The 24,127-nt window shown below is 25.4% G+C and overlaps 1 protein-coding gene across 1 annotated transcript in view; it reads left to right on the top strand.

The window, feature by feature from the left end:
- The first annotated feature begins 6,689 nt into the window (after window positions 1-6,689).
- Window positions 6,690-24,127, top strand: part of LOC127281959 (discoidin domain-containing receptor 2-like) — an 85,594-nt gene continuing 68,156 nt past the window's right edge. The window contains exon 1 of the mRNA XM_051305985.1: window positions 6,690-7,001. The gene's annotated coding sequence lies outside the window, so the exon portion shown is untranslated. The remainder of the gene's footprint in view (window positions 7,002-24,127) is intronic.

Genomic DNA, 24,127 nt, shown 5'->3' with positions numbered 1-24,127 from the left:
TGGTCTGCACCTACAACCAGCACTTCGTCACGAGTTTCTCGTTACTTGAGTTTAAAGGAAAAAGAAAAACAAAAAAAGAAAACGTATTTCTAATACTCCTCGAGAATACAAAAGGAAGCTCTAACTTTTTCCAAATCTTAAATAATTTAAATGTGACAGGTAATAATTAATATCACTGAAATATTACAAGAAAGATTTGTAATATTACGGTGTAACATTGGAGTAATATTACGGTAATATTAAAATGTTCCTGTCAATGGAATATTACGAGTAATATTGAGGTAATATTACATGTAATTCTAAGGTATTATTCTAAGTAATATTGATGTAATATTAGTTATTACAAATGTTATTAAAGTAATATTGCAAGTAATATTGGTATAATATTACAATATATTATTGCCCTAATATTTCAAGTAATTTTGGCGTAATATTTTAAGTAATATTAGCGTAATATTTCAAGTAATATTGACGTAATATTTCAAGTAATATTGGTGTAATATTTCAAGAAATATTGGTGTAATATTACAGTATAATTACGTGTAATATTCAGGTAATATTTCAAGTAATATTAGTGTAATATTACAATATAATATTGCCCTAATATTTCAAGTAATTTTTGCGTAATATTTCAAGTAATATTAGCGTAATATTAGCGTAATATTTCAAGTAATATTAGCGTAATATTAGCGTAATATTTCAAGTAATATTGGTGTAATATTACAATATAATTACGTGTAATATTGAGGTAATATTTCAAGTAATATTGGTGTAATATTACAATATAATATTGTCGTAATATTACAATGTAATTACGTGTAATATTGAGGTAATACTAAATATAATTTGAGGTATTATTACACGTAATATTGGTGTAATATTACAATGTAATACTGAGAGACTTACTGTTTAAAGAAAAAAATCCTGGCAGTGGGAATCGAACTCCGAACCTATGGCAGACGAGTCGGACATGTTATCCAACGAACCAACTTGACTCGTTGAGGATTTAAACTGCTACAAGTCATTGGTTAGTTGGTTAAGACTCCCGACTCATGTGCCTTAGGTTTGGAGTTCGATTCCCACTAAGGTGATTTTTTCCTTAACGCAAAATATTACATATTAGAATATTATTAATATTCTCTCAATATTAAAATAATTCACCAACATTACAAGTAATTTTAACTCAATATTATTATAATATTACAGTAATATTAGAACGTAATATATTAAAAAAATATTACTAAATATATTTAAAGTAATGTAAAGTAATATTACCGTAATATTACACAGTAATATTATAGTAATATTATAGTAATATTTCAAGGTAATACTATAGTATTATTACAATAATATTAAAACGTAATATTACGAATATTTCATATAAAATTACAGTGATATTAGAAAAACAGTACTGCTTAGGTTAATACATACGTCAGAAATTAATTAACTGAATTATATAATAAAATTTTATTCCCAATAATGAAATATTTCCCCTGTCATGTCACAAAAAGAAAACAATCAAACAAATCAGAAATATATCGCTTCTTTATTCAAGCTGAATTTAAAACCAAATGCCATTAAAATAAACTATGAGAACATTTCACTTGAAACGAGAAAATGCACAGTTTAGGTTTATGTCCCTCAGGGGTGTCATAAAAATATTGACGATGTCTTTTTAACGTCGAGAAATATATCGTGTGAGTTCATTTTTTTTTTTTTTTTTGTCCACTGGGATATGAATCAATGTTAGAACGAGGAGAATTGTATAGCGAACAATTTTAACATTTTAAAAATCATAACATTTCACACAATTAGAATGAAAGGTGGAAAAAAAGAAAAATCCTCTAAATTCAAGTATATAATTTCTTTGCTTTTTACAATTTAAAGAAATTCATAGAAAAAATATATTTTTTTTAATAATTAATAATTAGTTATATAATTAGGATTTAAAAAAAAAAAAGAAGAATGAAAAATTTACTTGAAAAAAAAAAGAAAATCAGATAATTTAGAGGGTCAGTGGGAAGAACCGGGTCATAATATACTGTGCGAGAATTGGGAGGATGCCAATGCATTATTGTACCCAAAGGATTTTATTTTGTCCGAGGATATATAAAACTTATGTCCTCAAAATTTTTATTAAGATAAGAAATTAAAAATGTTCAAGAATACAGTTTCCCAATAATATGCAATTCATCTTAATTTTTTTCAAATTGTCATCTGCCTATTGAACGCCATATGATAATTCAACAATTTAAAAAAAAAAAAATATATATATATATATATTTATATATATTTATATAAATAAAATATTAAAATTATAAAAAAAAAAATAAAAAAATTATATTATAAATTTTTATAAATTATATAAATTATAAAAAATATTTATATAAAAATTATATGTTTTAAATTGTTAAATATATAATGACTATATTATATAAATTTTTAAAACCCTTTTATTGTAAATTTAAATTGACTTTTCCATTAGTATATTGAAAATAATGAAAAGCGGTAAATTTCCATCAATAGTAAATTAGTCAACAAACTAGTTCGGTAATCAATTAAATTGGTTCATTTTAAAAAATACTCGAACACACCTACATTGAGTCATATTGGCTTTAATTGTTCAATACACACATATTCGCTAATAATTGGCAGAATTCTATACAAGAGAAAATTTTAGAAGAGCGATGGATCCCTTATATACAAAGACCTTAAAAATTAACCAAAACTAAATTCATTCACTACTGAAAAATAGTTTCCTAAGAGATTTTTTTTTTTTTTATTTTTTCATACACAGGAAAAAAAATTTATTTAATCCAAATAATCGTTTACTTCACTATTATAAAATATATATATTTAATTATATTATTTAAGTCAATTAAATGGTATTTGTTGCAAATACAAAAATTATTGATTCAAATACAGTTTATTTAATTTAATTATTTGATTTCAAAAATTATTTAATAAAAATTTATTTGATAATAGTGATTATTTGAATGAAATAAAAATTTTTTTCATTGTAAAATATTGTTTCAATTATTTATGTCAATGTAAAAATAATAGAAAATAAAAATGAAATTCTAAGGGAAAAATTTAATTATAATATAATCGCGAAATTAATTTGCACTAATTATTATGGATGTTAAAATATTGAGATATGAAATTTTCTAATATGATTTTGGATACGACCCTTAATTCCCCAGGTCTGTCGCGAGATATACATATATATATCCGAGCTTTATGACGAGTACATATATATATATATCGTACCGAAACTGGTATAACTATAACTGGTGAGGGGCGGCTGGACAACGCCTAATATTTGTCTAGAGACAGTGTACTCGTGAGCTTAATTGGAAAGCGCGGTGAATTTGGTATACCATTTGACCGCATACGCTTTTTAGAGAAATTCCTCCGGGTCTGTGGTATTTTCTATATACGAATCCTCTTAACGAACCTAGACTCCTCGCGTCTTACACTCTAAAACTCATTTAATAACAATAATAATAATAATAATAACAATAATTCGTAAATTACAGCTATTATTTATCCCTTTTTGCATATTAACTATTATTTACTATATTGTTTTTGCACGAAACAACTCTTATTACGAAAAAAAAACCTGGAAAATGTTTTTTACTTTTTGGAAATGCTGAATTTTTTTTTCTCAACTCGTAATAATATACTATAAGGGAGAAATTTTAGAAAAAATTTAGAAAAATAAGAATTTTTTTTATATTCGCATAAAAAAATTATTGTTGTTTTCCACAAAAAAAGGAGATAAACATAAAGAATATGTGTCAAGGATAGAGGGAATGATATAAAAAAAATATGTGATATATCAAAAATAAAAAAAGGAATATTTTTTCTTACTTTATCAGTAGAGTATAGAGATTTTGGTAAATTTTTGTTATTTTTCGCAGTAGTATAAGTCGGTTTTTTGGTCGAACACAGGGAATAAATGTAAGAAAAAATCAGTAGTAAAAGTCAATATTTAGTCAGACTAATTTTTTCGTAATTTTTCATCATCAGTATAGTATAAATCGATTTTAGTCAGACATATTGTAGAGTAATATAAAGAAAATAGTAGTACAAGTAAATGTATAGTTAGGCATTTTAGTCGAACATTTACTAAATTCGAAAAATCAGTAGTCAAAGTCAATATTCGGTCAGACTTTCTTTTTGTTCAGTTTGTCAGTAGTACAAGTCAATATTTCATTTCAAATTTTTTTTTACATTTATGTATTTTTTCTCAGTAGTACAAGTCGGTTTTTTGGTCGGACACAGAAAAAAATGTAAGGAAAAATCAGTAGTAAAAGTCAATATTTAGTCAGACTAATTTTTTCGTAATTTTTTATCATCAGTATAGTATAAATCGATTTTAGTCAGACATATTGTAGAGTAATATATAAGAAAATAGTAGTACAAGTAAATGTATAGTGAGGCATTTTAGTCGAACATTTACTAAATTCGAAAATCAGTAGTCAAAGTCAATATTCGGTCAGACTTTCTTTTTGTTCAATTTGTCAGTAGTACAAGTCAATATTTCATTTCAAATTTTTTTTTTGCATTTATGTATTTTTTCTCAGTAGTACAAGTCGGTTTTTTGGTCGGACACAGAAAAAAAATGTACGGAAAAATCAGTAGTAAAAGTCAATATTTAGTCAGACTAATTTTTTCGTAATTTTTTATCATCAGTATAGTATAAATCGATTTTAGTCAGACATATTGTAGAGTAATATATAAGAAAATAGTAGTACAAGTAAATGTATAGTGAGGCATTTTAGTCGAACATTTACTAAATTCGAAAATCAGTAGTCAAAGTCAATATTCGGTCAGACTTTCTTTTTGTTCAATTTGTCAGTAGTACAAGTCAATATTTCATTTCAAATTTTTTTTTGCATTTATGTATTTTTTCTCAGTAGTACAAGTCGGTTTTTTGGTCGGACACAGAAAAAAAATGTAAGGAAAAATCAGTAGTAAAAGTCAATATTTAGTCAGACTAATTTTTCGTAATTTTTTATCATCAGTATAGTATAAATCGATTTTAGTCAGACATATTGTAGAGTAATATATAGAAAATAGTAGTACAAGTAAATGTATAGTGAGGCATTTTAGTCGAACATTTACTAAATTCGAAAATCAGTAGTCAAAGTCAATATTCGGTCAGACTTTACAATTATTTACATTTATGTAATTTTCTCAGTAGTACAAGTCGGCTTTTAGTCGGACGTAATGACCAAATTTAAAATTCAGTAGTCAAAGTCAATATTCAGTCGGACTTTACAATTATTTACATTTATGTAATTTTCTCAGTAGTACATGTCGGTTTTTAGTCGGACATAATGACCAAATTTAAAAATCAGTAGTAAAAGTCAATACTCAGTCTCAGATTTATTTAATTTTTGTAATTTGTCAGTAGAATAAATCGATTTTAGTCAGGCACATAACTACTAAATTATAAAACCAGTAGTAAAAGTAAATATTTAGTCAGACTTTAAATTTTTGTAGTTTTATCATCAGTAGTATAAATCGATTTTAGAAATAATGTAGTGTAGTGAAGAAAGTAGTACAAAGTAATCAAAAATTTTAGTCAGACAAATTAGAAAATCAGTAGTGAAGGTAAATATTCAGTCAAACTGAAACTTTTTCTAACATTGCTAGTAGTAAAAGCAAATATTTACTCAGACTTAATAATTGTAAGTAATTTTTTCAGTAGTACAAGTCAATATTTAGTCTGACTTACCTAGTAATTTTGTCAAGTAGTACAAGTCAATGCCTAGTTCAAATTTCTACATTTTTGCAGTTTTCTAACAGTAGTATAAATCGGATTTAGTCAGACATTACTACCAACTTGGAAAATCAGTAGTAAATGTCTTTAAATCAGACTTTTTTTAAATTAAAAAATTCGTGTCAATAAAATTCTTCAACAACAATTTTACAAAATATTAAAAAAAACTTTCCCTCTCTGCCACCTTTTCCCTCCAAAAAAAAAAACACAAAATACGTTATTTAAAGTGAGGCAAACCATTAAGCGCAACTCTTATGAATTCAAAGACAAAAATCATACCCTTTTTCTAGAACTCTAGTTCAAAGGCACCCATCTCTCGGCAAAAGTAAAAAAGTCACCATCTGTACCAGAAAAAAATAAAAAAAAAAAAAAAAAACCGCTTTGAAAAGCAGCTAATATCTCTGTCTGAAATTACGAAACTCAGAAGCAGGATACAAGATAAAGCAGATGGAAAAAAGTATGTAGGAGAGCACACTGGACAGCGCAAGTAGAAAAGGGCGGTGCGCTATGCACCAAGAGTAGAGAGAAAGAGAGAGGGAGAGGGAGAGGGAGAGAGAGAGAGAGAGAGAGAGAGAGAGAGAGAGAGAGAGAGAGAGAGAGAGAGAGAGAGAGAGACTGTGAAAAGAGAGGGAGAAAGTAGGTAGAGTTCTGCGCAAGCATCAAGCACTGACGCGTTACCTTTCGAAACGAAAACAACTGATAACGCTCTATTTAATAATTAAAAAAAAAAAATAATTTTCAACTATTTCAAAAAAAAAAATTTCAATTAAAAATACAAAATTAATAATTTAATAAAAATTAATTATTTTAATAGCGAGCTGGCAATTTAGGCGCGCGCGAGACAAGTCCTGCAAACGTGGTTTAAAATCGATGCGAATCGCAGGTTGCGGTCAGTACGCGAGAGACCTTCGCGCGTATCACTTCGAACTTAGGAGCCATAAATTTTTGTTTTTCAATATATATATATATATACATATAAATATATATATAGTGCAATTTGTGAATATCGTTAAAAAATTAATAATTTAATAAAATGCGTGTCAAGTGATTATAAATTTTTTTTTTTCAATGTGTAAACCAATAATGCCGTGTTTTAAAAATATTTACCTTTTCGTGGAAACAATTTTACGAAAGGATCCATGAGCAGAGAATCAAGTTGGTACCCGTGATATAAAGGACCCTAGGGTCCAAAAATAACGTTCAGAATCTGGTGAGTACTCGCACGGCTGTTGCTTCATTCATTGATGAAAAAAAAAAGAATCTGGAAAAAAAGAGAAACAGTATTATAATTAAAAAAAATAAATTAGTAAAATTAAAAGATAATTTTTATATTAAAAATCAAAAAATTAAAACTTTCGAAATGTAAAATTTCGGAGAAAAAAATGGAAAAATCAAAATTCTTTTTCCATGAAAATTAATTACTAACAAACATTAAAAAAAAAAATTTTTAATTCCTCGAATAAATAGAAACATTCTTATAATTTACTAGAAAAACTTTTTCTTTTCAAAATACAAAAACATAATTTACTATATTTACACAGTAAATTATTATAATTTAATTATAATTTATAATTTAATTCATTTAATTTAACTACAATGAGAAAAAAGTAAACGAAAAAGTCAAGCAGATTTTTTAAATTGCTACAAAAATTTGTTTTCAACATTCTAATATAGAGGAATGCAACATAAAATGTTGTAAACTCGAAATGAAATTTCCACAGGTTTCATGAAGTGGTGTATTCTCATCTATTTACAATTTCGTGTGGCAGGGCAATTTCAAAAAAAAAAATTGTGGAAATTTATAATAATAAAAAAAAATTATATGAAAATTTATATTTATAAACTATCGATTTTCCGTCTAATCATAGAACAAATTTATTTTTTACCCCAGTCTTTAGCAGAAGAGAAATTGTATTTTTTTTTTTTAAATAATAAACTAAATATAGAAATTTGTTGATATTAAATTTACTAATGAATTATTAATGATTCAATATTGTATATGCCATAATGATTTCACGATATCTCAATATTAGTAACAAATATTTGAGGAATCGTAGAAATTGAACAATTTTGGTCAATAATTAACAAATATTAATAGATTACTAATAATTAATATTAATAATTTATTGAAGTAATATAATTTTAGAGAAGGAAATTTTGGATATTGATTTAAAATTTTGATTTTTAAATTCCAAATTAATAAAAATAATTTTAAATTTTCAAAAATATTTTTTTCCAAAATTGGATTTTTTTTTAACAATACAATTTTATTTTTTCTTATTTTTCTGAAAAAGAAGAAAAAGAGAGAGAGAGAGACAGAAATCTTGAGTTTTCTAATATTTTTGTAAACGGAAAATATATATTTTTCTTTCTGTAATATTTCGTGTCTTCGTAGGCGAAATTCATAAATCTCACTCAGGTGTTCTTATATGGCACTGTAGATATTATTCCAGTGAGAATATGCAAATCGACATTCTACGCTTTTGCCACATGAAAATAGACACACTATGCATCTTCTATGCGTTATTATCAGTAATAAAAGATGCTATAAAAAAGGGTTTAAATTATGATGTAGTGATACTACTACCACTACTATACTCTATATGAATACTAGAGTAAGTATATAGAAGAACAATAGAGATATAATATCAAGTTTAATGTCATTGTATACGATGGTAGAATATTTATATATATACTATATATATATGTATGGCAAAACTTGTAAAAGTGCTGTATTATTATTCTTTGTACAATCAAATATATTCTTATAACCGTGTAAAATATTTTTTGCACCAAAATAATTGTTAGTTATTTTTTATGGGATTAAAAGCCTCAGGTGAAAATTTAAAAAAAGAAAACAAATAAATATAGCTAAACATCTAAACACTGCTAATATTCTCATTTTAAATTTAATAAGTTTTGCTAATTAAAAATAAATGTTTGCGAAATTGGAAACAATAAAATGCTAAATATTAATACACGAAATATTAATATACGAAATATTAATATACAAAATATTAATATACTAACTATAAATATACGAAATATTAATATACAAAACATTAATATACTAACTATTAATATATTAAATAGTAATATACGGAATATTAATATACTAAATATTAATATGCTAGCTATTAATATTCGAAATATTAATATGCTAACTATTAATATGCGAAATATTAATATACTTTTAACTGTTAATATACTGAATATTAAAAAGCTAGCTTATAATATACAAAATATTAATATACTTTTAACTGTTAATATACTAAATATTAATATGCTAGCTATTAATATTCGAAATATTAATATGCTAACTATTAATATACGAAATATTAATATACAAAACATTAATATACTAACTATTAATATACAAAATATTCGTTAGTTAATTATTAATATACTAAATATTAATATGCTAACTATTAATATACGAAATATTAATACATGAAATATTAATATACGAAATATTAATATACAAAATATTAATATACTAAATATAAATATACGAAATATTAATATACAAAACATTAATATACTAACTATTAATATACAAAATATTAATATACTAACTGTTAATATATTAAATATTAATATACGGAATATTAATATACTAAATATTAATATGCTAGCTATTAATATTCGAAATATTAATATGCTAACTATTAATATGCGAAATATTAATATACTTTTAACTGTTAATATACTGAATATTAAAAGGCTAGCTTTTAATATACGAAATATTAATATACTTTTAACTGTTAATATACTAAATATTAATATGCTATCTTTTAATATACGAAAAATTAATATTTTTAACCGTATATACTTGTTAATTTGTCCCATTTAATAATTAGCTATGTTTAATTAATAATTTCAAATTAGTAATACAATTTACATAATAATAATCATTTACAATAATTGAATGACAGTTTTTGCGAATTAATAATGACTGTTTTATTTTTTAATTATCAATTTCCTAACTTGTAATTAATGGTAACAAAAATGAAAAATTCCGTATATATGAAAATATTAACTAAGTGAATTTTTTATATTTTTATATATAGCGCATTTTTGTACAAAATAATTCAATTTACCTCTCGTATATTGTTTTTCTGTTTCATTTTAATGTACTCCATTTTTATTAATACAAAAAAGTGCTCATAAAATATTATTTGAATCTAAAATAAACATACGTATAAATTTTTTTTTGAAAATGGATCCTGTAATTATTGAATAATTGAAAAGGTATATTGCTTTTTATATTTAGATTAAAACGAATTAGTATATGTATATTTATATATATATATATATAGACATAATTGAGGCTTTTTATAATACGTGCATACTTGACAATATTAACATCAATTCTGACAAGTTGCTAGAACGTGACAAGATCGTTTCACATTCAAGCAGAACTAGATGGTTGAATAGGTCAACGATCTCATGCCTTGAAGCGTCTTCAGACCTAGTAGCTAATTTAAACATATAACAAAGGAAGCTTCACCGAAGACAGTTGCTTTGAGAACCTTTCTTATCACAAAGCCCCATTGTTTCTCAACATATTTACTTTTCATTCTTAAATAAAAATTCTTCAGAAATAATAATAATATAATCATTAAAAAAAAAAAAAAAACTCATTAAAAGCTATTTGGTAATTGATGAGACTTATTGACAAAACATCTTCAAAATTTACTTAATATTTTGTTTTCTTCTTTTTTATCAAAAAAAAAATTATATTTACATTTTTGTTATTTCTTATAATTAAATACAATTTACAAAAGGACATTATATATAAATATTATTAATTTTTTTTCTTTTTTCGAAATTCAAGTATCGATCAAACTGTCCCATCGAAAGTTACACGCGGGGAAAGTTCAACTCGGTAGAAAATAACGAAGCGATAAATGGAATTTTCGAACAGAAGGGGTTCGTTTTACTGTGCACTTGTCCGAGATGTGGAGGGGGAGTTGGGAAAAAGGAAAAAAAAAAAAAAAAGTAAAACCTCTACAACCTTTCAAGTGCAAGTTGAGGGAGATCGTTAATGGACTTAGAAACATTACAGCGTCTATACATTTCGGATGACAGTTTCCATTTTAACTGCCAATAGTGCATGTTATATATATATAGAAAAAAGTCGGCAACAATGGATCATTTTTCCCCTCTCAAAGGCTATTGTAATATTTTAATCCAAAAAAAAAAAATTTTTAATTTTTTAAAATTGTAATATTTGAAAAAAAAGTCTCAAATAATTTTTTTGGTTGCTCTCTAAATCTGAATTAGTAAAAATGTTTACTAATTTGAATTAGTGACTCACTTTTTGCTTCTGAATTAGTAAAATTTTACTAATTATTAGTAACTTTTACTAACAATTAGTATTAGTAGTATTAGTGAGTATTAGGACTCACTTTTTGCTTCTCAATTAGTTAAATTTTACTAATCGTTAGTAAAAGTTACTAATAATTAGTAAAATTTTACTAATTCAGAAGCAAAAAGTGAGTCACTAATCCAAATTAGTAAACATTTTAGGATTAATACTAGGATTAATATTAGGATTTTACTAATTGTTAGTAAAAGTTACTAATAATTAGTAAAATCCTAATATTAATCCTAGTATTAATCCTAAAATGTTTACTAATTTAAATTAGTGACTCACTTTTTGCTTCTGAATTAGTTAAATTTTACTAATTGTTAGTAAAAGTTACTAATAATTAGTAAAATCCTAATATTAATCCTAGTATTAATCCTAAAATGTTTACTAATTTGAATTTTAAATAAAAATTAAAAAAAAATAAAATAAAAAAAAATAAAAAATAAAATATAAAAAATAAAATATAAAAATAAAATATAAAATAAAATCGTAAATATAAAATAAAATTTTACTAATTATTAGTAACTTTTACTAACAATTAGTAAAATTTAACTAATTCAGAAGCAAAAAGTGAGTCCTAATACTCACTAATACTACTAATACTAATTGTTAGTAAAAGTTACTAATAATTAGTAAAATCCTAATATTAATCCTAGTATTAATCCTAAAATGTTTACTAATTTGAATTTTAAAAAAAAATTAAAAAAAAATAAAATAAAAAAAAATTAAAAATAAAATATAAAAAATAAAATATAAAAATAAAATATAAAATAAAATCGTAAATATAAAATAAAATTTTACTAATTATTAGTAACTTTTACTAACAATTAGTAAAATTTAACTAATTCAGAAGCAAAAAGTGAGTCCTAATACTCACTAATACTACTAATACTAATTGTTAGTAAAAGTTACTAATAATTAGTAAAATCCTAATATTAATCCTAGTATTAATCCTAAAATGTTTACTAATTTGAATTTTAAAAAAAAATTAAAAAAAAATAAAATAAAAAAAAATAAAAAATAAAATATAAAAAATAAAATATAAAAATAAAATATAAAATAAAATCGTAAATATAAAATAAAATTTTACTAATTATTAGTAACTTTTACTAACAATTAGTAAAATTTAACTAATTGAGAAGCAAAAAGTGAGTCCTAATACTCACTAATACTACTAATACTAATTGTTAGTAAAAGTTACTAATAATTAGTAAAATTTAACTAATTCAGAAGCAAAAAGTGAGTCACTAATTCAAATTAGTTAAAATTTTTACTAATTCAAATTTAGAGAGTGGAAACGATTGTAAATATTGCGGTCCATTGTTGACTACACTATCTGTGACAAATTTTTTAAAAAAAATATCAGCCCTTTTTTTTTTTAATGCATAAATTTTCGATGGACGTGAAAATCATGAAATTTCGTTTTCGTCTTTCACTTTCACGGAAGCAAGAACTTTGTAAATTAATTGCTTCAGAAATATAATTCACGTCGAGTATAACTAATCAGAGAGAAACGTGGTTGGACGTTGACGGGCGTGTTTGCGCCTGTAACAGGATTGAAATGTAATTTGCCTAGATAGAGTTAGCTTCGTGAATCCATGCCGTGAGCTCATTGATCGCACGTTCAGATTTCCTTAGGATTTAGCTTTTCTTTAGATCAACTTTCTCTCTCTCTCTCTCTTTCTATTTCAAACTACAAAGTCAGGAGATATCTCGCTTTTTTCCAAAAAAAAAAAGTAATTTCAATCATTATCTTCCTTTCAAGTAAATCAACATTTAATATAAAAATTATTTTAAAAAATTAAAATTGAATTATTTTATTTTTTTTTTATAAATAATTGAAAATTCGTTTTTTTATTTTTCTATATTTAATTAAACACCCATTTTTTTTAAATTCTTTTGTTTATTTAAATTTCCCTTCACCTTTTTTTCACGATTAATCATCTCGAAACCCATGTGTTAATTAAAATTTAAATTAAAACCTCACAACGAATTCAAGACTTTTATCACATATATGAATTAATATTTGACTAAAAACAGCTGAATACAACTAAACAGAAAAAAAAATGGTTCTTTAATTTCATTTCACACACACAGACACACACTAAAAACTTTAATTTAAATTTTTAATTGTTTCTCACATATGAACAAGCATTGAAAACAACTGAGGTGGTATTTTTTTTTTTTTTTTTTTTTTTAATGAAAAAAAAAGAAGAAGAAAGTATGTAAAGGAGATTTCTGGAATAATGTTTTAAGTCTCGTGCAAGTGCTTTGCATCCTTTAAGCATTTATAATTGAGCGCATCCATCCATCGAGCTGGCAGCTTCGTAAAGTGTACTTAGGGCATTCAACCTATGATTCGACCCAGTTTATATACTCTCTTTTCGTGAAAAAGCCTGTTAAACTCGTTGAAACTTTGTCACTCGTTTTTTCTGATCATTTAATACTATTACTTCTCTGTCGAATGCAATGTTTTAAAACACGAACTTGACTTTAATATATATATATATATATACCTACTTTCAAATCAAATCAAACTTTTGAATATTATTACCTCCCTCTCTTTCTTTCTCTCTCTGTTCCGTTATCGAAGTTAATAAAATTCATTAATTAGTTCAAATTGATCTTTCCATTACTCATTTAGCTAATAATACATCGATAAAATCACATCTTTTTGCGCATAATTTAATTAAAATATCACATGATTGAAAAAAAGCGAAATCTGTTACTGCGAATTAAAAGTTTCATGAAACTTATATTTTATATTTTTTTTTTTGACAAGGGATAAATGTTCAATTAAGACGTTAATTACTTTTTATCATTTCGTAATTTATTTTTCTCTTTCTATTTTTCTATCATTGATTTTTCATTGCGATTTTAAAAATCTACACTGAAAAAAAATTCTAGTTAGAATAACCAGAATTCTGGTTAGGGTATATTTAACATTTTGATTCTGGTTATTTTAACGAGAATTCTAGTTAATTCAACTAGAATTCTGGTTAACATAACTAGAAAGTAATGTTAAAAATAGCCTAACCAGAATTTTTTTTTCAGTGTATATTATATTAATAAAATCATATTTTTAAGTGTTTCTGTTTCAAAATATAACTGAATATTAAATTAAGAGAATGATATAGAAATTTTTAGTTTTATAGTATAGATACCAAAATGACCTATTTTTCTATCTTTGATTTGTATTTTCAGATTGTGAAAATAGAAATTTCATAAATTGAAATAAGATTTTTCAACTATTTTTAAATATATGAATTGAATATTTAATTATTTTTCGTCTCGAACGATAATAGAGAAAAAAAATTTCCAATAAGTAAAAAATTTGGGTTAATATAGATAAATATCTATTGAATGAAAATTCGGAGGAAAAAATTTAAATCTGAACAAAAATAGATAGATAGAAGGCTACAAAATGAAAATCTTGCTTTCTGTGACGAGAAAAAAAACTTCACTTTCTCACAAAAAAGCAAAATTGTCAATTTCTACACTTAAAAAAAAAATCTGTCATTTATAAAAACAACCACTTAAAAAAAAACTACACTGAGAGGAGAATATTTTTGATTCAAATATATTATGTTTAAATGAAAATAATTTTATCATTGCTAAACAATTAAAGAAATTTTATTTTATTTTAAAAATTTTTTCGTTGATTTAACGTAATTAATATATTTAATTTAAATATAGATAATTAATTAAAATTATATTTGTATTTAAATTAAATATAATTTTTTCTCATTTTTGTTATAAGTATCATATTCAAAATGATTTTTACTAAACTAACACAGTTATTAGTAGTAAATTTAAATTGTTAATTTTCATCTACACTGAAAACAAAATTTTTTTTGATTTAAATACTCGGTTGCTTGACTATTTATCAAATAAATATTTATTTGAACCAAATAAATATTTATTTGAACCAAATAAATATTTATTTGAACCAAATAAATATTTATTTGAACCAAATAATTTCTATTTGAACCAATAATTTCTCCATTTGAAACAAATACCATTTAATTGATCCTGAAATAATAATTATTTACCATTTTTTTTATTTTTATTTGATTCAAATAAATTTTTTCTAGTAATAGTTAAAGATACTAATATTTGCAGTTGAAATAACTAAGTGGCTAGTAAATTATTAAAATAACTCTTTTATTAGTACAAAATTTAATTTATTTATTTGTAGTAAAATATAGTAAATAGTATTTTTTTTTACTATATTTTACTGTTAGTTTAATTGTTATTGAAACAGTTTTTTATACTACTGTTAACTGAAGCCTCCTGGAAATAGAAAAAAAATAGTAAAGGAATTTTTCTGAGTGTACACGTAAAAAAATATTTACCTAAAATAGAAAAAGGTTTCACTATGAATAGCAAATGATTTAACTGGAACAAAATATCCACTTGGAAAGATTCCCCGGAAAGTTCCAAAGAATTTCCGATGGGATTCCGACGGAATTCTAACGGAATTCCGATTACTTTTTTTTCAAAACTTTTAGAGTCGGAATTCTGATTAATTTTTTTCAAAATTTGTAGAGTCCTAATTCCGTCGGAACTCCGTCGGAATACCATCGGAAATTCTTTGGAACTCCGATGGAATTCCAACGGAATTACGTTGGAAGTTCCGGCGGAATTCTGATTAATTTTTTTCAAAATTTGTAGAGTCCTAATTCCGTCGGAACTCCGTCGAAATCCCATTGGAAATTCTTTGGAACTCCGATGGAATTCCGACGGAATTACGATTAATTTTTTTCAAAATTTTTAGAGTCCTAATTCCGTCAGAATTCCGTCGGAATACCATCGGAAATTATTTGGAACTCCGATGGAATTCCTATGGAATTACGTTGAAAGTTCCGGCGGAATTCTGATAGAACTTCCAGGGGGCACTTTCCGGGGAATCTTTCCAAGTGGGTAAAACTTTTGCTACCATAGTGAAACGTTTCGCTGTTTCAGGTAAATCTTTTTTTTTCGTCTAGAATCCTTTTTTAAATTTAGCCATTTACATTTTTTCAATGTATTTTTTTAATTTAATTTTCAATTTAATTTTTCAAGTTCAAAAAATCACAAAACTACAAAGTTACAAAAAAAAATTTTTCAAAAATCTATTTTCAATACATATATATTTTGTTCAGGGGTCCTTTATTCTATTTTTGGAAAAGCTACAAGAGTACTAATGATGAAATGGTAACAAAAGAGCCGGATGTGAAGAACAAACGATTCAGAAAGGGGAATTCAGAGTACGGTTCAAGCTCGGTGAAAATGGCTTAGTAAAGGGACCTAAAGCGGAATCCGATGTATTATGCGTCGATTAGTATAGGACAAGAGAGAGAAAGAGAGTGAGAGAGAGGCAATACCAATTGAAGCCACATTCGTTCGGCTAACCACAAAACACTGTACTACTACAAACCTACACACGCATTTGCTCACTACTATTCGAAATATCGGGAGGCGAAATCGAGAACTCTGCACGCGCATTTCAAAAGCCACGAAATTTACTTTGCTCACCGTAAGCGTGACTTTCAAGCGGTTCCCAAAGAGCAATGGTAAACAAGACTTGATCCCCTCATATATATATATAGTTACCACTGTCAATGACAGCCATTTATAACTTTGCTAAAATATAAAAAGAGAAAAAGGGGAAAATGATAAAAATGAGAGAAGGAGAGAAAAAAGAGAAAAAATACAGAGAAAAGGAGAGAAAGAGAAGAAGAAGAAAGTGAAAAAAAATGATAAGGGAAAATTGTATAGTGGAAAAATAAACATAAAGTAGCGAAAAGCAAAACCTTTTATTATACTTCTAAAAGATCAGATCGCGCAGAGCAAACTGATATCGCGTTTCTTTTTTTCTAAAAAAAAAAAACAAGATAATCTACTTTTATCATTTTTAGCCTGCGTTTCACGAATAAGGATCTGTACATATATATATATACGTTTTACCTTAAATCTCTCTCTTTTCAAAATACAGAAGATCGCATTCACTTGATATATATTTTATTTATCTATGCTGAACGAAATCTCGGATTTCTTAAAGAATCTTCAGCCAACTAGAAACGTTCACATTTTTAAAGTATTAAAAATGTATTTCTTTGTGTGTGTGTGTTTGCCAGGGATGAGAACGAACGAGAAGAGGGCGCCTTTGACTATTGTAAGGAGTTTCTTCGCCTTTATTTTCTAATCGATTATATACATACATATATATATATATATATATAATACGCCTCTATTGATGAATAAATTAGAAGGTTTTTTTTTGTATTATTTTCCCTTTTTTTCGTGAGGCGGTGCCTCGAGCTTTGCCCGCTTTATCAGACTTTAATGATAAATATCGCCTTACTCAGCGAATTTTTTTTTTACGAAAGTTGAATGCACTTTGATAAACTAAAATTGCTTTGTGAAATTTAAAAATATTCTTAATTCTGAAAAAGTTTTTTTTTTGTTTTTTCGCAAACATGTTTTAATAATAGATAATTTTTTTATGATTAAATTTTTTGCAATTTGTATAGAAGAGAAGGGATAATATTATTAAATGAAATTATTTGTGACAGGGAAAGGAAATCATTTGTCACTAATTATAATTTGTTAATTTTAAATTAATTGATATTATTAATTGAAATATTGTGAAATTACTTTATTGTCATTATAAATTAATTATGGCTAAAAGGAAGTATATTTATGTATTAGAGAAGTAAATTACATAATTGTAAAATTAAATTCGACTTTTTAATTATTCATTAGCTTTCAATCTCAACGAGTGCTAGTTTAATATTTTTTTTCCTGAAAATTTTATGGAATGAAATTTTATTTTTGTTAGAGTTGAGATTCAATAAATATCAGTTATTTTTGAAATTGGTAATTAAAATCTGTTTTAGAATGACAGAACATTTTTGAATTTTTTCTGGACTAAAAGCGATTTTAACTACTGATTTCTGGAAAGAAAAGATTTTCAAAAAGGTTCTATCTGACTAAAACTTATTTATACTACTAATTTCATAGTCACGTTTGACTAAAATTGAATTTAGTACTCATTTCTTTTTATGAACTTGTTAGGCATGTCTGACTAAAATCGAATTTTACTACTGATTCATAAAAAAGAGGAATTAACGCCTATTTATAAAATTACTGTTATTACTTAAAGTCGCGTTTGAAACAAACCGAATTTTGATTTATTATTACAAAAATAAAATGAACTTTCAAAGCATTGAGCCTGACTAAAACAAGGGTTTAACTACTGATTTCAAAATGAATCATATTCATAAAACCCATGTCTGACTAAAATCGAATTTTATTACTGAATTATGATTATCTACTTACATGAAAACTTCTTTTTAGGTAAATAATTATAATTCAGTAGTAAAATTCGATTTTAGTCCGACATGCGTTTTAGGAAAATAACTCATTTTAAAATCAGTAGTGAAACTCGGTTTTAGTCAGACTCATTGCATTGAAAGTTCAACATTACATTGAAAATAAAAAATAAGTAGTAACATTCGGTTTTAGTCAAACACGACTTTAAATTAATTTTAAAAATAGTCGTTAATTCCTGCATTTTAGGAATAAGTAGTGAAAGCAGATTTTAGTCAGACATGCTTAAAAAGTCTACAATAGGAAATTAGTAGTAAGATTCAGTTTTAGTCAAACACGACATTCAGTAGTAACAGAAATTTTTTTAGGAATCAGTAGTAAAAGTAAATTTTAGTCAGACAGAAACTTTCTGAAATCTATTATTTCCAAAAATCAGTGGTAAAAGTCGATGATCGTCAGACAGTATAATAAAACACTTCAAAATAGTAATTCAGTAGTAAAATTCAGTTTTAGTCAAACATTAGTTTACAAAATCAGTAGTTCAAGTAAATTTCAATCAGACAAAAATGTCCTGAAGTTAATTTAAAAATTAGTAGTTACCGCCGCTTTTAGTCAGACAGAAAACCCAATTTTTAAAAATCAGTAGTAAAATTCGATTTTAGTTTACGAAAAACAAGTAGTTCAAGTAAATTTCAGTCAGACACAACTATTTTCTATTTCTGTGAAAAATCAGTAGTAACGGCTATTTCTAGTCAGACACATTATTTTGAAACGTAAAATAATAAATTAATTTTCGCTACTAATTAAGTTGAAATGAATTTCAACTATTTAAAATAATAAAATTAGTAGTAAAATTCGAATTTCATTGTACAAAAATATTAAACTGTTTTTTTTTTGTTTGTTTTTTATTTTCTTGTTTTTATTAAAGTATGCTTGGGGATCTTGAAAACTTTTTGAGCGACGAGCTTAAAATATTCTTCGCTAAGTATATAACATCTTTTATATAAAACTTTTGCAAAATCCCTGAAAGCATCATTTTCAAAGTGACACGTGAGAAAATACATTTATCTTAAAAATGATTTTTCTCCGAAAAAAAAGATTATTTTATTTTTACAGTTGAACAAAGAAACCACAAGAATGCTGAAATAGCACTATATATATATATACACTGGTTAACTGACGAATGGGATGGTAAACATTAAACACTTATCCCTCCCCCATTCTCTTTCTCTGTCTCTCTCTCTCTCTTTCTCACTGTGCATTGAGCTTTATCAAGGAGCGCCAGCTAAATCTGACAATCAGCTAAAATTGCGTCGTCGTCGTCGTCGCGCGAGAAATGGCACATGCTCTCCACTCAGTGGTCGATGACACGAAGTCGCGATGATTAGAGTGTCTCTCGGTGTCGTCATTAGCCAGCACAATAAGCCGCTGAACTTTTCCATTATTCGTGACACGTTCGTTCTCTCGTGAAGTTTCATTTTCTCACATATATATATTTATATACGACCCACACAATAATCTTTACTTGGAATGAAAAAAAAAATACGTTTTTCATTTTCTCTCTGTCTCTCCGTGATGAATGATAATTTGCGAAAAAAAAGTGTGATTATCGTTTACCACTAATACAAATAAGAATTAATATACACAAAGAGAATGTGACTCTTGAAAATGCAAAACTTGACTGAAAGACTGAACAAGTAAGCTACTATACTATATAGATATATATATAGTTTGGCTGACGATATCCTGAGAGCAACTACTTAAGAGAATAGATTGAACACCGTGACGCCAAATTGCTTTCAGGCCGAGGATTATTTGCATACCAAACTGCATTTTCATCGACTCTATCTTCCAATTCCCTTCCACTCACTCGATATACTATCGATACGCTTTAAATCTATCCTTCATTTAACCCAGTAAAGGTTCCTTATAGTTCATTCACTTTCTTTTCTTTCTTTCATCATTATAAATACGTTTCTAAATAAGTTTTTTTTTCCAATTTTATTTTAATTTTCTCAATATTTCGTATTTCTACCAATTATAAAAAATAAATAAAATAATATTTTGTTTTATTATCAAAATTCAAGATAATTTATTATTTTTTTAAAAATGAATTCTACATGCAAAAAAAATGTTTACCTATAACAGCGATTCTCTGGAACAGCGAAAACTTTCGCTGTTACTGTGAAACATGATCAAGGTAAGGATTTTTTTACGTGTATAATAATAATAAAATACTGTATTTTGTATAATACACGAAAAAAAAAATTACCTCGAACAGCGAAAGATTTAATTGGAATAATAAAAGTTTTAACTGAAATAATTGAAATTTTTGCTATTCTAATAAAACCTATTGCTGTTCCAGATAAATCTTTTTTTCTCCGTGACCAAAAATAATAATAATATAAATATTTTTATAAAAATATAGAAATACTATAAAAATAATATATTATTACACGCGGAAAAAAATATTTACCTGGAATAGTGATATGTTTCTCTAGAATAACGAAAACTTTCGCTGTTCCAGTGAAACTTATCGCTGTTTCAGGTGAAGATTTTTTTCCATGTATTATAAAATAATTATAATATTATATAACATTTACATTTATTTAATGTATTAAATAAATAATAAGAAAAAGAAAATAAAAGTTGAAATAAAATTTACTACATAAATTCTACATGCAAAAAAAATGTTTACCTATAACAGCGATTCTCTGGAACAGCGAAAACTTTCGCTGTTTCTGTGAAACATGATCAAGGTAAGGATTTTTTTACGTGAATAATAATAATAAAATACTGTATTTTATATAATACACGAAAAAAAAAATTACCTAGAACAGCGAAAGGTTTAACTGGAATAATGAAAGTTTTAACTGAAATAATTGAAATTTTTGCTATTCTAATAAAACCTATTGCTGTTCCAGATAAATTTTTTTTCCGTGACCAAAAATAATAATAATATAAATATTTTTATAAAAATATAGAAATACTATAAAAATAATATATATTATTATACACGGAAAAAAAATATTTAACTGGAATAGTGATATGTTTCTCTAGAATAACGAAAACTTTCCCTATTCCAGTGAAACTTTATCGCTGTTACAGGTGAAGATTTTTTCCATGTATTATAAAATAATTATAATATTATATAAAATTAACATTTATTTAATGTATTAAATAAATAATAAGAAAAAGAAAATAAAATTTACTTTAGAAAAAAAAGAGAAAAGAATTTCTCAAATCGAGTAAGAATAAATATATATATACAGTATGAGTCTAAGCACATCTTGGCTGAATATTTTCTATGCATGACACTTCGTCAGTAGTGAGTTCTGGCCGTTGGCCAATAGCCTCGAGTATTTTGATGCCTGTGAGAGAGATACAAATATACAAGAATCAAATAGAGTAGAATTCGTTCATCGTACGACTTTCATCACTGTGAGGTATTTTCAAGCGAAAAATGGTCTCTACGCGCGAATCGCGAAATATCATCACTTATTTTCCAACCGTGAAAAAAAAATATATACATATATATACGAAAAATATCCATGAAAAATGGTTCAATTTTTCATCATTCTTTAACATACTTTTATTTTTTAGATTTTTGCAATTGTATATATTGTATAAAAAATTTTTTTGTAAAAAAATTTAACCTTTTTTTTTTGTTTTCATTAAAATTATATTTTTATATGAGATGAACATATTATTTACTTTTTTATTTTTATATTTTTAATGTGAATAATAAAGTTAAATTTAAACTCTATTTTAATTATATTTAATTTACAATTTATTTTAGTATAAATATATTTTAATTAATAAATCAGTAGTAAAACTCGATTTAAGTCAGACGTGAATATCATATAATAACTATTAATAATTTAGAAACCAGTAGTTGAAACTAGTATCTGTTAGACAGAAATAAAATAAATAATTTATAAATAATAAAATCAGTAGTTAAATTCGGTTTTAGTCAGACATTAGTTTTTGAAATCGGTAGTTAAAGACACTTTGAGTCAGACAAGAGTTTTCCGAATTCTTATAGTTTAGGAATCAATACTAAAACCTAAATTTTGTCAAACATATTCTTGAAGAAAAATTTAACTGAAGATTGATGAAAATTACTGAAGATTACTGAAGAAGAAATCAGTAGTTAAAGCGGTTTTCAGTCAGACAGAAGAGAAAAAAATTCAGTGATAAAATGCGATTATAGTCAGACATCACTTTTTAAAATCACTAGTTAAAAACACTTTTAGTCAGACAGAAAGTTTCCGAATTCTTATAATTTAGAAATCAGTAGTAAAACTTAAATTTTGTCAGACATGTGATTGATGAATTTTACTAAAAACTGAAGAAGAAATCAGTAATAAAAACGATTTTCAGTCAGACAGAACAGTAGTAATAAATCAGTAGTAAATCCCATTATTATTCCGACAGATTTTTAAAATCAGTAGATAAAGAAAATTTTAGTCAGACAATTTCTAAATTATTGTAATTTAGAAATAAAAAATAAAAATTTAGAAATAATTTTCAGTAGTTACAGTGAGTTTCAGTCAGACAGAACAGTACCAACAAATCAGTAGTAAATCCCATTTTTAGTCAGACAGAAAAGAAAAATTAACATTTTTTTTCCCCTTCTTTATTTATTCCTTTGAAATGTATCCCTTTACAGGATAAATATCAACAAAAAAAAAGAGAATAATTAATTCAACGAATTAGCCGCCCAAGTTTCTTATTTCTTGCGTCTTGATACTCTTTTTTTTATCATAAACCATTTTATTTTCTTTTGCTCTGAATTTTTTCCAGTCATTAATATTTGTCATCTGCATAGTCGATCGATCATCGCTTTATCGCGTTTTCAGAATATTCAATGTTCTGAATAATAAACATAGTTTAAGAAAAAAAAAAAAGAATAGCATTGTAATTAAAGAAATCTTTTTTTTTTTTTTAATTATAAAGTATTACAAACATTTTTTTTTCACCCTCACAAATCTAAAAGTTTAATTCTGAGAAAAACAATTAATTCAAATTAAACTAAAAAAAAAAAAAAGAAATCTCTCTACATTTTTCTTGGAAAAATAACTAAATTTCTTGAATTGAAACAATTTGACTTCATTGTGAAATCATTGAAATGAAAATAATAAAATTTTCTTTTATTATCATTTCAAATAGTCTCTTAATGTCATCACGATTTCGCCATATCTAGAGCGTCAGATTTTCCTGAAAAGATATCCGCTATCTTTCTTAAGGAAGCACACAGAAAGTGTTATAGCCAACGATATATATATATATATATACAGTGATGGAGTCGTCACTCTATATATACACTAGGTGATGACATAAACATTTTAATCTCGCGTGTGCATTCTAGTTTTCGTTCGGGATTTTTCCGAAATGGTCGTCTCTCAGAAATCCGGATTGGTTTTTTTTTTTTTTTTTTTTTTTTTTTTTTTTTCAACTTTTTGCATCAAGTGGCCACCAACTAAATCGAATTGAGAAAAAGGAAAACGGAGAGAATGAAAACGAAAGAGATGGTCATCGAAGACCAATGCAGGATTGTCGTTGGTCGTTCTCCAGTTCGTCGAATAATCGAACTGGTCCAGTGATTCTGTGACGGAACTTGAATGTTTCATGAGAAAGAAAAATCT

The sequence above is a fragment of the Leptopilina boulardi genome, unplaced genomic scaffold, assembly GCF_019393585.1.
Source record: "Leptopilina boulardi isolate dan_hultmark-lab unplaced genomic scaffold, ZJU_Lbou_2.1 LbouV2_278, whole genome shotgun sequence".
Taxonomy (NCBI): Eukaryota; Metazoa; Arthropoda; class Insecta; order Hymenoptera; family Figitidae; genus Leptopilina; species Leptopilina boulardi.
Note: the sequence above shows the minus strand (reverse complement) of the source record. Positions and strands in the feature narration are given on the sequence as shown.